This window comes from Parasteatoda tepidariorum, chromosome 8 (genome assembly GCF_982258835.1).
Source record: "Parasteatoda tepidariorum strain Cologne lab strain chromosome 8, Ptep-v5.0, whole genome shotgun sequence".
Classification (NCBI taxonomy): domain Eukaryota; kingdom Metazoa; phylum Arthropoda; class Arachnida; order Araneae; family Theridiidae; genus Parasteatoda; species Parasteatoda tepidariorum.
In genome coordinates this window covers 57,508,029-57,524,723 of record NC_141762.1, presented here as the reverse complement: position 1 = coordinate 57,524,723, position 16,695 = coordinate 57,508,029, and positions in this window count along the sequence as shown.

The window sequence follows — 16,695 nt, the reverse complement described above, 5'->3', positions numbered from 1 at the left end:
CTTTATGCCTCTGAAAGTTTCTTTAATTTTTAAGATCCTTTCATATTAAATGTTCCAAAGTATTTATCTTTTTATCCCCATTTAAATATATCTTTTTCCTGTATCCTTTCTTTAAATGTATACTTACTTTTGATAGCGAAGCATTTATAAAATTTAAACAAACACTACTCTTCTCTCATCCATATTTTTGAAAGTTTATAGGTATTTGTTGAATATTGTAGGCATGTTTGATTTCCTGTTTTGTGTTTAAGTCAGAAAAAATATATTGTTTAAGCTTTGTTAGTTTGATGTACAAAAGTAAAGTAGATTTAAAGGAACTCTGAACATATCATTTAGATAATCATTATTTTTGTGCTGGTACACTGTTAGTACACTTTGTTGTCATGGGACATATATTTATTTTTGATTGGAAACATAACTGTGTCAAATACTATGCTTATATTTAGACATAGGGAGTCCTTGTCTTATTATCTTAAATCTTTATCTTTAATTATTTCTAGTTTTCACCGTATTCCAAATTTATTGATACCAATCTGCTCAATGTTAACCACACGTTGTGTGACCATTGAACCTATTGGGTTATTGGTATTAAAAGATGGTTTTGCACTACCAATTTTCGTAAACGATCACATTCCCTTTAATTTAATTACATTTGATACCATTTCTGGCCTTAATTTGTTTGTCATTTACTTTGAAATCCATAATCTTTATTTTACTTTCAATGACTATAATCAACATCAAAATATGATTTCGTTCTATTTTAATTCATAATATTATTATCGTAATGCATCATCAGTCATCATGTATTACAATTATGAAACCATTATTTTTATCAATTAATACAATTTATTCATCCACTATTATATAAGTAAAATATTTAATTTGCAACAATATACAATCAATTAATATTATTTATTTTTTTGCAACGTAATGTAAACGTACTTTTTATTTGCTATGCTTATTTTTCTAAATCATTTTACAATGCTTTTTTTTTTTTGCTATATAATTTTAAAGAATTATCTATTTTTTTACGTAATTTATAATTAAAAACAATTAATTCATAATTATAAATAATGAGAACAATTTTAAATTTTTTCCCTACGTAAAATTTGCAAATTTATGACAGTTTAACGCCAAACCTTTTATGTTTAGAACATTTTAAAAAAAATTCCGACTTCTGGAAATTTTAAAATTTCTAGGATAAGTTAAATGGTTTGGCATTTATGGTTTTCCATTCAAAATATTATACCTTACATTTCAACCTCCGTCCTTAAAATTTAAATTCTATACTGTTAGAGTTTCCATTCTAAAATTGAGGTAAAATGACTAATCTGTCCATCCAAATAACTGTAAAGTTTCCAGTAGGGAACATTTTTTACCTTAAAGGTTTTGAAACTGAGTGGTTAAAAAACTAGTGTGGTTAAAAACCATAAATACAAAACTATAGGTTTTTATACCATTTACAACTAGTCTAGTTTCAAAACGGTAAAAAAGAAATATAACTGGCTTTAGGTAATGGACATTGAAGTTAAGTTGTGGTTGAATTGTGTTTTGTAGGATAAAACTTTAGAAAAGGGTTTAATTTGTTAATCTGGTTGTTTCACTTATCATGAGGCATTGAAAATAGTAGACTTTTTTGTGTTAAACATCTTTATGACAGTACCAGTTTTATGGGGCTGCCATCTATGTGTGAATAAAGGTATAGTATTCTAATAGTCCAGGGTCAAAAATAAGGGAGTACAGGACAATGGACACTCTTCATGTGTTAAGGAATGGTGAAAATGTTACGGGGTCAAATTTGGGACTCGAACCCAGTGGTTCTGTGTCACGAGATTGACAGATTAGCCCTCTCGGTCATTATATGTACTCAAGGAACTAAATGGCTTCATTACATGATCGTAGCTGGTGAGATAAAATTCTGGTTGCTTAAATGTATTAGGTGAAAACGTTTAAACAGATTTTCGCACAGTTAACAGTTTGAATACCATCTTATTTAATTGTTTTGTTTGAATATGGTAAAATATCAATTGAATAAATTGTTATTTAACTATTTTTTTCCAAAAAAAAACTTTCTCACAGTCTTTAGTTAAGGTTTTTCATTCAAAATTTTTAGTTAACTTCACTATAAAAAATTTGAATCCGACATAAAATTGCTTAATCTGTAAACCAAATATAAAAATATGTGGTAAAATTTAACAAAATCAGACATAAAGCAGGTGTTTCATTGCAATTATCGTACGTTCTTTTGATGGAGGGGGAAAAGTAGTAGTTGAAAAGAGCTTTTAGAATTTTTATTTCCCAAAAACTATATTATTTTACTCACTCAGAATTTGGGTTTTGCTATTTTTGACTATGTAGCTTGAAGCACAGTTTCATATGTTGTAATTAAAAATAATTTGATTATCAATATGCTATATACAATTTTATTTTGCAATTTTAATAAATAAACATCTCATTAAACCCGAAAATATTTAAGGAATTATGTTTTGACACCAACCTTTTATGTTTAAAATATTTAAAAATAAAGTTCTAACTTCTAAACTTTCAGAAATTTGAAAATTTATGCGAGAAGTTTAATTATTTATGGTTTTCCTTTCAAAATATTTTTAGTCTACAGCTCTACTTCCACCTTTAGAAATTGAATTGTACTTAGTATTAAATATTCGGATTATCAAATTTTAATTATAATTAATTAAATATTTTATGTAATTAAAATTAAATTATGTAATTAAAATTCAATTATATGATTAAAATTAGATTATATAATTAAAATTAAAATAAATACTTTTATCAGACAAAATTTAACAAATCAGATATAAGCAGGTGCTTCATTGCAATAAACATACCTTCATTTGGTGGTGTAGGAAAACAAGGAAATGGCTTTTGAAAATAGGAAAAGAGGTTTTTCGAGTTTCTATTTCCCGAAAACTGCTTTATTTTATCGCCTTAACTTTTAGAGTTTTCGATTTTATACTATGTAGCTTAACACGCAAATCCATACCTTAAAATGAAAAAATATTTTGATCATTAACTTGCTAAATACAAAATATTTCAGATTTTTAGCAAACACCTTTTCAAACCTCCTTAAATACTTAAATAAATATGTTTTACAGTTTCATGCAAAACAATTTAAAAATAAGCAGTGATTTACCAAAGTTCAAAATTTACTTGAATCAACTCTGGGTGTGGAATGAATATTTCCTGAAATATTTCAAGTTCTTTTTTTTTTAGAATTCGGCTACTCTAATTCTTATATTCTTGATAAAATACCCAAATTTCTCATATAAAAAGGATAGATTCATTCTGATAAAATTCGTTTTGGTGCCTGATTTTATCATTTCTTTAATCTGTTCAACTAATAATTATTATTATTTTTTTGTTTAGATGTACCCTTAACCTTTTAAAGATTAAGCCGAAAATATTACAAAAAAGGCCAAAGATAAAATAATATTGACCCGATATGTATTTATATTAAAATTGTAAAACTGATCTAAACATGAATTATTGATATGAAACAGTCTATAAACGATTGTTACAAATGTCTGACAAAACGTAATTTCCGCAATATTAAGAGCATTTAATTCATCATACACTCAAGAGAAAAAATGCAGAAACGGAAAGTAATATAAAATAAAAATGAGCTACGCATTAACTGCCCACAGTTTTATATTTCATATCTCTGACACCAAAAGCAAAAAAATGAATCTTGAAGTGTATACTTACTTTTGTTTTCTACTAGTATTCCCAACTAACTTATGTTTGTCACTTTTTGATCTAGAGTACACCAATTTCATTTTCCTGGGAGTTCTCAGTCGTTTGAGTATTCTTTTATAAGAGAAGTTCTAAAAATAATTTTAGTATAAATTTTTCAGCTCAAAAGAAAAGATAAAAAGATGGCATAAACCACAAAATATCTAGCTGGAGGCAATTTGGTCCTATAAAGATTAAAGCAATTTTAAGATAAGGAACACGTATTGTATACGTAACGCTTAAATCCGTGCATTTTTATTTCAAAAGTTAAGATTTCTTTTGATTACTTTTCATTTTCTTAATTAGAATAATAATTTGTTGAATTTTGAAACCTGAACAATTTGTCGAATTTTGGAGAAAAAAAAGAGACGCTTTTAGAGCATTTTCACTGAACTTTCGATAGTGATTACACTGTAATAAATTGTTGTGCATCTTAACACTAAAAAATACGAAGATGGTATAAAGATCATGGTCTTTGTGTCCTGCCATCATTCATCAGTAACACTAAAATTTAGAATAACAATAAGATATGGTACACATAAAGTCATTAACGTATTTTACAGATGCAATTTAAAGTAAGAGTAGTTAGTTCAGCATTTGCTGCAATTATTCTTATTTACATAGCAAAATTAACATAAAATTAGTTTTTAAATCAAACAAATCTACTCATAGCTTAGACAAAATATCAATACGAATTTGAACTAGGTTTCACAAAACAGAAACGATTAAAACTTTTATATTACAAATGCATTTAAAACAGCTCACAAATATTCAAAAATTAAAAAATAATCCTTATTACACAAATAAAAACATGCATACATTTTGTTAGGGTGAATTTGCGCTTCAGTCGGCTTATGAGCAACTGAAAACGAAGGATATACTCACGAAAACTAACATTTGATTGTAAGCAATCTACATACAATTTTCCAGCTCTTCAATTCTGGTGCTTTCAAAAGTGAAAATAATTTAAGTATGGTTTGAATGCAGGTGAGTTTAATATTAGCTTTCTTTTCCTAATAATTGTTTAGATTCAACTACACCCTTTAAATTTTACAAATATTAAAATACCAATTCCCTAATAAATAAGACATATTAAACTTGATTCTATATTAAGTTACTTTTTGATAGATGAAGGTTGACATAGTAGATGAACTCTTTCCTTTGGCAATATAGTTTTTGCTATATAGTGTCAAAATAAAGTTTAAAAAAATATCAAGTTAGGGAAAAAAATTCTACCTCTATTCTTTATTCAGGGGTGATTTAACAACCAGTTAATATTTCTTCCAGTTAAGTACGAATTTAATATTATTTCATCCAAGTTATTTTCAAAAAATTATATTGCTGTTATTGGCAAAAGTATCTGCAAAAATACATTCAACCATATTTATCTACCGTGGAATATCAAGACATAGACTTCAATGAAAGGTTTTTCGATCTATATCCCTAGGATATCTAGGCATCTAGCATGTCAACTATAGGAAGAAAGTTAATCAATTTATCATTAGCCCAAAAGATAAATGCATTGGAATAAACTACTTTACTTCTATGCCCCACATGTTGCGTTGTGGTTTCTAGAAAGAAGTTAATACAGTAAGTGGTTTTTATAATAACTTCCACTAATTGGGTTTCCCAATAATTAAAATGTTATGGAGAAGAGGAAGTAAAATAATTTGAGCGCAATAAACATGTTATGAAAGTTTTAGGATTTGAATTTCGTATTAGTTTAAATTAATACGTATTGAAATACTTTTTTGTGGTGTTGCAACAATATCATTGATACCATTATGTGATTCAAGCTGTTTTTTATCTTTGTGAAATTAATCTAATAATCGGATCTTCACGTTGACTCAATCTTAATTATTTGAAGGAGTGCCCTAAAATATGCTCCTGCCCCGAATATGCAAAGCACAATAAGTAAAAACTCCCGCCAATTTTTTCAGGTTAATTTCCCTCTATTGTCTGGACTATAATAAATTTTAAAAAATTATAATTATCTTAACTTTTTTACTCGTGTTGGCACATGCGTTTCGATTTAATGCATGATTTAGTAGTGTTGCTTGATATTGATTTATTGACCATCGTACGAAGAACAAGTATTTATCTGATAACAAATATATTGTACTGATTTTGTGACTCATTATGCTTTTTTTCCAACAGATGGATGTTAAGGAGTAGCATTTAAGTTTTTTAGACTTATAAATTTCAGTGTAATAATTGTGTTTTAAAAATTTTTTTTGCAGAAATTTGCAACAGGTTCAAATTGTTCAGAAAAAGTTTAATTTAATAAAGCCAAAGCAACAGTTTATTTTGAGAATTGATATTAAATGTTAGAAAATTAGTTAGAATATTGCACTCTGAAATTTCGTTAGTAAGTGATGACTTATTTACTTAAAGCATCCGTGTGAGTTCGATTTTTTTTTAAAAATAGACGTAACTAATATTACGAATTAAAGTAAAATTTTTGTCAAACTAACAGCTCTACAACAAATTGCAATGATTAAATAATATTTTTCTTTGTTATCGAGTAAAATATTTAAAACATACAGTGAAACTGTTCTAAATATATTGCTTTTTTAAAGAAAAATCATAACCATTTTTACTTAAAATATTATATAATAATAAATTCCTTATAGTTTAATAGGTTTTAGTTTAAAACACAGCTAACATTATACAAAATTTACAAAGTTTTAAACGTTTTTTGTAATATGTACTAGCTTACAGAACTCTTCCTAAAATCAACAACGGTTCTTTGTTTAAAAAAAATGACGCTAAGTATGTAATTTCCGAAAACTAATAGACCAATTATAATCTTATATAATTGGTTTATTCCTTCGTCAGTAAAAAAGAACTATTTCATCCCTCTATTTGTTCAACAAAAAAAAGAAAGAAACCTAGTAGGGCGGAATGCATCTAACCTTTCTAATAATCACTACATCTTGGGCACCATATTGCTAGTTCAATGTCACCTTGGTGACACAATAAAGACATATATAACAGAGAGAGAAGTTCATTCCTTGTCCAATGAGGGATTAGATCTCGGGATCTGTCTGGTTTGGGACCAATTCCTTCACCACCATACAGGCCGGTTGACTTATTTCAGCACTTTATTTTCCAGTTTTCATCCTAGTTTCGTCATTCTAGTTAATCTCCCACAATCTAATTCATCTCTCATGATACACTACGATGAGGTTTTGAATCGAAAAAACATTTTCATCATATTTTTGAGAGTTCTCATTTCGTCACGAGATTTTGTGATGATATAATCTCAACAGTAAAGAAATATATAGCTCAAAGATTGCTGAATCGTCAAAAGTAAGAGCTTTGTTTCTGAGAGTGGAAAGGGAAAAATCATAATAAATAATTACAAAAATGGAATTATTTAAGCTTTTGTAATTATTTTGGCATGTATTTTTCAATTCTGTACATGTTCTTTAGTAGGGGAGAGTGGGGTCAATTGTAAAATTTTTTACTTAACTATTTTTAACTAACAAAAAATCCTATATATTATTAGTATTAATTGACAGACGAGTAAAGTAGACTATCCTCTACTAGAACAAAAAATAAATACCTTATTTTAAATGTTATTACATTAGTTATTAACAATGTTTGACAGTCTTGTACTTGTTACAATTGTCCCCACTTACGGGGTCAATTGTAACAGTTCATAAATTCAACTAAAACACATTTAATTATACGTATTATCATAGTTGCGATATATTTTTTTATTGATCAAAATAGTAGTTATATTTTAGGAGTAAAAATAATAATGAGCAGATACTTAAAGGGTAAAACTTTTGACTTTTAGGGGTTAAAAATTTTAAATTATGCTGTGAAAGGTGACAAATAAAATAATGCACACGCAGCATAATATAAATGATGTAGGAAACTATTGGTGGTTCTTAAGGAGCTAAGTAATGGTTTGTAAACATAAGATTATTTATTTTCAGCTGTTACAATCGTCCCTTTAATTATTGTTACAAATGTCCCCAAGACGCCATTTCAGCTTCATTTGTTAAAAAAAATGCTAGTTAATTAACTAAACTAATTTTTTTTTATTGAAATGTTAATTAAGGTGTCCACTTACATATTCGGTTAAAAACTTTTATTTGTTTAAACAAAACTACTTTGTTACAATATAATATTCTAATACCAAAAAAAGTACTTACGTAGCGTGAAAATATCTTTTGTGATGTAACTCTTTCAAAAGTACATAAAAATGGTTGCCAGCAGGGGTGTACATGTAGATTTATTAAATACACCTTGTGCGCCACCTAGAAACCAAATCTAGAAACCGACACTCGAAATTTTTGCTCTGTTACAATCGTAACCTGTTACAATTGACCCCCTCTCCCCTACTGATTTATGGATTCTTTACTTTTTTCACCCCGTGCAAAGAACGAGATTTTAGATAGTAATGATATAAAATAAATAATATCGTAGTTGGCGGGTGTTTTCTTTAAAAATCAATGGAACATCTCTTTGTTCCTTATATATGAGCGTAAAAAGGGAATGTGTATTTTGTCTATAACACTTACTGTATAGAGCAATGCTTATATATATTTATTTCGTGTGTGTGCTACCATACGGTAGTTAATTATGATGCGATGCTGTTATATTCCTTCAGGTATTTTACTCAATTCATCGAATGTAACGCCCAAAGCAAATAATCTGCTAGAGACAAGTTGTATAATTGATAATTTAACTTATTATTAAAATGAGCCTAGACTATTAAAATGAGACTATATATATACTATTAAAATGAGTTTGAGTCGCAGCAATTTAGCGAACATTAAACTTGACCAGTTGGAACTTAAATATTAATTGCTAAAGGAGAAGGAACATTCTATATAAGTATTTCTTATAACAGATTTGTAAAAAAAAGTTTGTATAACTTGCAACTTATTATTTTAAAATGATTTGATACACAAGGAAAGTTACTGATGATTGATGGCACGAAAAATTTCTATTTCAAATTGCAAAAAGTAAAATAAAAAAAATCTTATTGCAACTCTAATATATATTTGAAAATCAAGCATTTTGTGTGAAGAGCGCTGCACACAAATAAATCCTTTCAGTTCATTCTTTGTTGTGCAGTATGGAAGAAAACAGACCACTCTAAATACATTTCGGTCTAATAATCGGATCTCCACGTACTAGGAAGAGTTTTCTGAAATTTGTATTCTCAGGAACTATTCGACTGATTTCATTCAAATGTTCCATTTTGCCATGTAAAATAACCTACAATTCAAAATTTTTTGATTAATAATAAATAAAATAATAAAAAAATAAATATTTGCGAAAAGTTATTTTTTATATGAAATTATCTTTACATAAACCAATTTTATAATTGTGTGCAAAAGTTTTTCAATTCTCTTAAAAAATTCTCGAAATATTGTGGAAAATAAATTTAACATAAAGAGGTACAAGCTAAGGACCGCTCTCCTGATCAAACAATTATGACCATATTTCACAGATTGCGGGTAAGCCCAATATTTTGTCTGTCAGAGATCCGCATGCATAGAAAAAAAAATTATGTTTATTCAGAGAAAGTACGTTTATGTGTCTGATTTGATAACTTAAACTCGCCTAACCTATATCGTCTGTACTATTTTTGCGCACTGTATAATAATGGAAATTAGGTCGGATAAATTTTGAAAGATAGTTTTGACATATTTCTGATAACGATTGCAGTGGCAAAAAATTAAAAATTTAGATAAATATAAAAAACGAAAACAATTCCATTGAATTTTAAATATTATTAGTTTACTTATTATAAACTTTACTATAAAATAGATTGAGCATAGATATAAAGATTTGCCTTATATTTTATGTTATAACTAGTAAATATACTTTAAAAACAAAATAAATTAAAATGCAGTATACATAAATAAACAAACAAATTTCAACCTTCATTATGTAATCCAGATTAATAGGATATATTAAGTATCAGGAGTACAAAGCAAATAGAATAATTTACCTACACTCTTAGTTTTAAAGAAGAGTTTACATGAAAAGAACTTTAAAGAAGACTTTGAAGACAGTTTTAAATAATATATTGGATGTATTGGACGAATCAAATTGCGCAGTTTTTCTAAAAGAAATGTTGATTATATTTTAAACATTTCGTCTTCTGGAATAAACATTTGCATCCTGTAAGCATACTAATTCACCTTTTTTTAAACACAATCCCAAATTAAACTTTTTCGGAATTTGTTTTATTTGAAATTTTATTTAAAATAATTTTAATAAGGTTTGCAATTTTAGATCTGAATTTAATATTGTTGATGTTTATATTTAAATATCCCTTTAAGTACTTGGGTATCTTTATTTATTCATTGCATCAATTTACCCAAATATATGGATTACTTAACCCAAGTAAAAACACTTCGAACAGCTTTTTTTTATAAAACGAAACTCAAATGTGGAAATCTTTTAAGCGAATATTGTCAAGTATACAAAAGTTTAATATATATTTCCTATGACAGAACATATAATTTACTTGAAATGTTATAGAATAAAAGAAGACAGTCATTAATATCAATAAAGACGATAATAAAAGAATATTTTAGAGCATTATTTCTCTTTTCTATATCTCTAAGGATTCCCTGCAGAATATTTTCGGAAATCGATATGCCTTAATAGTATCCTTTATCGGAAAAATTAATGAGGTTCTACTCTGCAGAAATGTGCTTGTTCTTTGGACAATATTTTGATGATAATCATAATCACTGTTTTTCTTGTGATCATCTTGTCAGATTGTTTTCAGGAAAAGTGCAATCGTTAATGTCTGTTATTGAATTTATTAATAAATTATGGTGATGCTCAAGTTTGAGGTTAAAACATTCACCTGCCTACTTTGAAGGCATAAAAAATAATTCAGTTTGGTGAAAGACTCACCCAAAATAATTCTTATTTCAAATAAAAATAATTCAGTTTGGTGAGAGATTTACCCAAAATAATTCTTATTTCAAATAAAACTAATATGTATTCCTATTATAAAAAAATGTTCCTCTTTAATTAGATTAATTCAAATACACTTCTTTAAATCCAAATTACTTAATCCAAATAAATTTCCTTATGAGTTTTATTTGTTGAATTGTTTTAATTTTAATACTTCCTTAAATGCCTCTTTTGCAACTGTTAAGATTTTGCATTTCTGGTTTGAATTTTAGTTCCATTTTATCAATATTTATGTGTCCCTTAAAAAAGCTATTTTTTCAAAATTACTGTGTGTCCTTAAAATGATTGTCAGAACAATAAAAAAAATGGGAGGAAATGTACATGTACGCTGTTCTAAGCTTTGCTTAAGAATCCAAATTTTTTCTTCTCACTAAACTTCAACATTAGTTTTAAAGTTTGTCGATAGATGGTGCTGCTTACAGGGAAAACTTAAAGATAAATCAGTTACATCTAAAAAAAAATTTTATAGTTTTTTTTGAACTGCAACGTAATTTGGTGATAATTTTTTTCAATTAAATTTCAAATCCACTGAGAAAAATTATGAGATTTCTCAGATGAACTATTCAAACCGTACAATTCTCTCTTTTCAATTTTCTTTCTTGGATTTTTCAAATAACCGGTCATCTTACGGATGGTATCTTAAGACAGCACAGCACCTATCTTAAAAAAGGGAAAATGAAGGTTTAAGAGAAGAAACACAAAAACAGAAGAAAAATTGGCGAAAACACTACATTATGAGGTTATGATTTTAATTTTTTCTTTTAAATCTAAGTTAAGAAAATTATGCGGTTATAAGTTTTGGACAAGAAAATTTACTGGTGCACATCGTTTCGTTCTTAAATTTTTGAAATGCAATCTTAGTTTAGCTTTAACTACTGAAACAAAATAAAAGATACCCCTAACACTGTTTACAAAAGCACAAAAGTCTTTTTCAAAAATTTCTAAAGGGAAACACATTTTTAATACTAAATTACCTTAAGCTGATTTTAGAATTTTATTTGGGTAATTTCGTCAAACGATTCGTTTAATCCTCTAAATCTCTCTATTATAGTCAGACGATGATCTATTGTATTACATATTTCGAAAGATAAGCCGAGTAAACAAAAATATTTATTATCAGCTTATAAGTGAAAATTTAGCGAAGTTGAGTAAAAAAATTTATAACATTTTTCCCTTTTGTCCACATTGTTTTGACGGTTAGTCACAATTGCGTCGTGAGTTAAGATCTCTCTTGAAGAATTGCAATTAAATTTAGTTTCTTTTAGATTTTTTAGTACACTGAGAAAAAGCAATGGTCGAAACTACTGGAATGTGACAAACTTTACTGTTTCAAGCTCTATGGGAACACTAAAAATTTCGGCAATTTTTATCGAAGCACTTAGGTAAACTCAACTGCAAAATCTAGTTTAATAATATATGATAAAATTTGCCAATTTTGTTAAAATTCTCAATTTTTAAAATATATCGCGAGTATTGATGATTTTAAAAAACAACTTTTTAATCGGCCTTAACAGATATTTCTAATCGCTCTTAAGTAAAAAAATATGACTTACGACAATTTAGCGTAATAACAATATTCACACATCAGTTGCTTCTGAAGTGCTTTCAGATAGAGGAAAGAAATATGGTCAGAACTAGGAGAAAATGATGAAATTTATCGTGTTTCTGATTCTATGAGGACGTCAAAAAGCTCGATAATTTTCCCCGAAGAGCTTTGGCTATTATTTTGGTAAAATTAATAATAAAATATGGCTCTATGTGGCACATGCGGACTAAAAACATTCCTTTATGGCACTGTTTTGATGACTGCATCATACTATGCAAATACATATGAACTTCGGTGATCAATTTTACACATCTTCATAAGAAATATAAATATTATAAGTCAAAATTATCTATGAAAGTGATTCAATAATTTTGGAATTAATAAAAATTACACTGTTAGAAATTTGTCGGAAAAAAACGGTTAAATAACAATTTACTTAATTGTTATTTTAGGATATTCAAACAAAACAGTCAAATGACCATAACTAAGATGGTATTCAAACTTTTACAGTGAGAAAACCATTTATTAACTGTTTTTACATAGTACGGCTAAACAACCAGAATTTTATCTCACCAACCTACCTAATGAAGCCGCCTAGTTCCATGCAATTTCGCACATATTATAGTCGACAGGTCTGTCAATCTCATTTCGAGTCCCTGTGTCGAAACGCAATATTTCTTCCATTCCCTTCAACAAATGAGGAGTTTCCAGCCTTAAATTTAAAAAAAAATTCTTTATCGCAAACTTTACGGTTAATTAGATGGGCAAGCTGCTGCTGGTTATTTCACCATAATTTCAGAATGAAAATTATAACAGTGTATAAAGAACTTTCCAATAAAATTCCCATTGCATTAAGAACAATTATCGATTCTAAATGAGGTTGCTCTCTTGCGAAATATTTGAGAAGTGAAAAATGTTTTTCTGCACTAAATTATATTATCAAAAATAACTCCTTGCTTGTATAAAATATTATATTCCTGAGAGAATTAATCACTTCGAAATAGAACCACCCGTCTTCCTAAGTCAAAAGTAAATCTATACCAGATTTTTATTCCTAAAGTACTACCATATTAAATAAATAAACTTGCAAAAACGTCTTATGGAAAATAAAATAAAATCTAATTTTGTACCTTGTATGAAACTAAAAATTTTATTCGACTTATTTTCCTTTCTTTCTTTTTTCATTAAGTGTCATATCACCATGAAAGCCTGATAATTTTGAACTGCATTTCGTAAAATGCAATAATCTCTTTCTTTCATCTACTTAAATATTTCCTTTCTAGTAATAAGTCAAATAATAATGAAATCATTTATAATACACATTTAAAATGCTTCAATACGTATTCTTGAAAGCATTGTGAAGTCAAAATTTATCGCATGCTATCGAAAACGAAACTTCTTTTGCAGCAAAAATTATATCAACGACACATTAGGGAACTGTTTAAACTTTTCCTTGACCTGAACAAAAGAAGTATTTTTTTACTGAATTTAATTATTCACACATTCATAACAATTATTCACATATTCATAGCTGAATATTTTCATTAATAAACAGATATTTTTTGTTAATAATGTGTTCTGCATAAGAACACGTTTTAAAAATAAATTTTTGGAATTCGCTATGTGACATTCTAAACATTTTTTACGACAGATTTATAATTAAAAACCAGCATAAATGTTTTTTGTATCAGATTTAAAAAGGAAACAAAAATGTTTCAATAAACGAAATTAACGAAAATATTTAAATAAAAATCACGCGCGGAATATTTGAAGAAATACTAAAACTAGGCGAAATTGAATCAACCATCCCCCTAAATTAAAAGTGAATAAATACTGGATTATTATTCTTAAAGTAATACCGTATTTTTTTAAAAATAAACTAGCAGTAACGTTTTGCAGAAAATAAAATAAAACCTAATTTTGTCTTTGTATGAAATGAAAAATTTTATTTTTTTTAAATTTTTTGTTTCTGTCTTTTTCCATTAAATATCATCTCACTATGAAAACCTAATATTTTTCGATCAAATTTCGCAAAATGAAACAATTTCTTTCTTCTATCTACTTAAATATTTCATCTCAAATAAGAAGGGATATTTAAATCGTGTATCATGCATTTCACATACTTCCGGAAAACATTGTAAAGTCATGCTATCGAAGACTAAAGCTGCAACAAAAATTAAATTAACGAAACATTTCGGCAACTGTTTAAAATTTTCTTTAACCAGAGCAAAAGCGATATTTTCTTACTGAATTTAATTATTCACATATTCGTAACATGTTCTAGATTTTTTTTTCATTAATAAACAGACAGTTTTCGTTAGCAGTGTGCTCTGCATAAAAATACACTTTTGGGATTTCCTCTGCAATATTCTAATTTCTTTTCTTACATCAGACATATAATTGAAAACCGACATAAATATCTTTAGTTGCTGCTTTAAAATGGTTCTAGGTTACATATTCTTAAATAAAAACATCCTAACAGTTAACGATTGGATCTTTTCAAAGATTGATTAAAAATATGCTTTTATATATCTTTTGCTGATGAATCGCCAAGAAACTGTTACTTTAAACTGACTGTTACTTGGAAAATCATTTGGAAAATGCGTGGAAACTTTCGCAGTTAAACAATTCCATTATGATGAAAGCATTTTTCACATTTTAATATTAAAATACGAAATTAAATTTGAATGCCGTACACCGTGAAAAAAAAGTGTGATCAAAACTGCCAAAATATAGTAAAATTTATCTTTATGGATACATCAAAAAACTTATACAACGTTATTTTTTATTTTTACTAAAGCGCTTTGGTAATGGTTTTGGTCAAATTAAAATTGAAATATGATAATATGTGGTACAGTTAAGTAAAAGTTGTAAAATTGGTTAATATCGTGAATGCATAGAGGTTCAGAAATAAAGCAATTTCGTTCAATTTTACCTTTCGGTCTTGTATTTAATACCAAATGCGTGGTAATAAGAACTATAACTTTGAGAACCAGACTTTTTAGTAAACCATTACCACATGAATAAAGAAGTTACCGAATAAACTATTTAGACACCGTATGTTTTGTCTTTAATTACTAGAATTATTATATTATTATTATTATTATTAAAAAAAAACATAAATGTCATTACAATACAGAACGGTAACTTAAGCAGAATGTTTTTTCTTTGTGTAGAATGTAAAGAATCGGCACATTTGTTTTTGTTTACCATGCGCAGGATGTTCTAGAATCACAGCCCTTAATATTCGTCTTTTAATTGCTTGTCAAAAATGGAGAAAAAGATACCAATACAAAAACACTATCGAAATATAACGGATCATTAGTAAGGAAGACAGAAATGAAAGCATTTGAACAAGTTTGATAGCCAGTGAAAATTTAAGACCATTAAAAAGACCTCCAAACATAATCAAACAAGCAAACTGGTTGCAATTATTTTTACTCTGCCCTCATGCATAATGATTCCAATGATTTCGTTAGCTTCTTTATTTTAAATTAGTAAAAATGCTAATTATTTACACGTTATAACTACGTGCTATTTTTATATTTTGCAGTTTTATCTTATTTTTGTAAAGGATTCTAAATCTGCACATTAAAGGTGTTAATAGCGGAACACCCGGCATATGTGCAATATATTGTGATATTTATGGTATTTGAAAAATATGTGATGTTTAAAAGATATGTGCGATTTCATTGACACCACAATATTTTCTTCGACACATGAAGAGTTTCCAGTGTTCTGTACCAGTTTGTGACCCCAGACTATTAGAATATGATACTATTATTCACATATAGGTGGCAGCTCTATAAATGTGCTTAACACAAGTTCTCTCCATGTAATTGTAAATAGTTAAAAAATCTACAGTGTTGTATTCATGGTTTTTTAACCATGCTAGTTATTAACTGTTTAAAAACCGTAAAGGTGAAAAAATTTCTTATCCCTGAAATTTACGGTTAAATTCATTGAAGGACTAATGCTGATTATTTAACCGTAATTTTGGAATAAAAATTCTAACAGAGTAAACTTTATTAGCGTAATATAAAACAGATAAATAAAGCATCTTACTTTTTACATAATCATAAAAAAGGCAATTAAGTTCGCCTGGTAGTTGTGTTTGAGTTTCATACAATGTTTTAAACGAAATTCAATTTATTTGATGCAAAAAAACTGTTTCTGTAGCAAACGTAGTACACAAAGCAATCATTTTTTATTATATCAATGCGTCTTTCCAAAAAATAATTAAAATAAATGTACTTCCTTTTCCTTCAACACATTCAGGCTGCATTTTCAAAGAAATGCTTTAATTTCGAAGCATCATTTCTCAACATGACAAATGATGCGCATTTGATGCAGGAAAGCCATTGTTTGACGCAAAATATAGCTTTTAAATTGATTGGTATACCAAAGTATGAGGATGAAAGTTATAGAAGCGAAACATT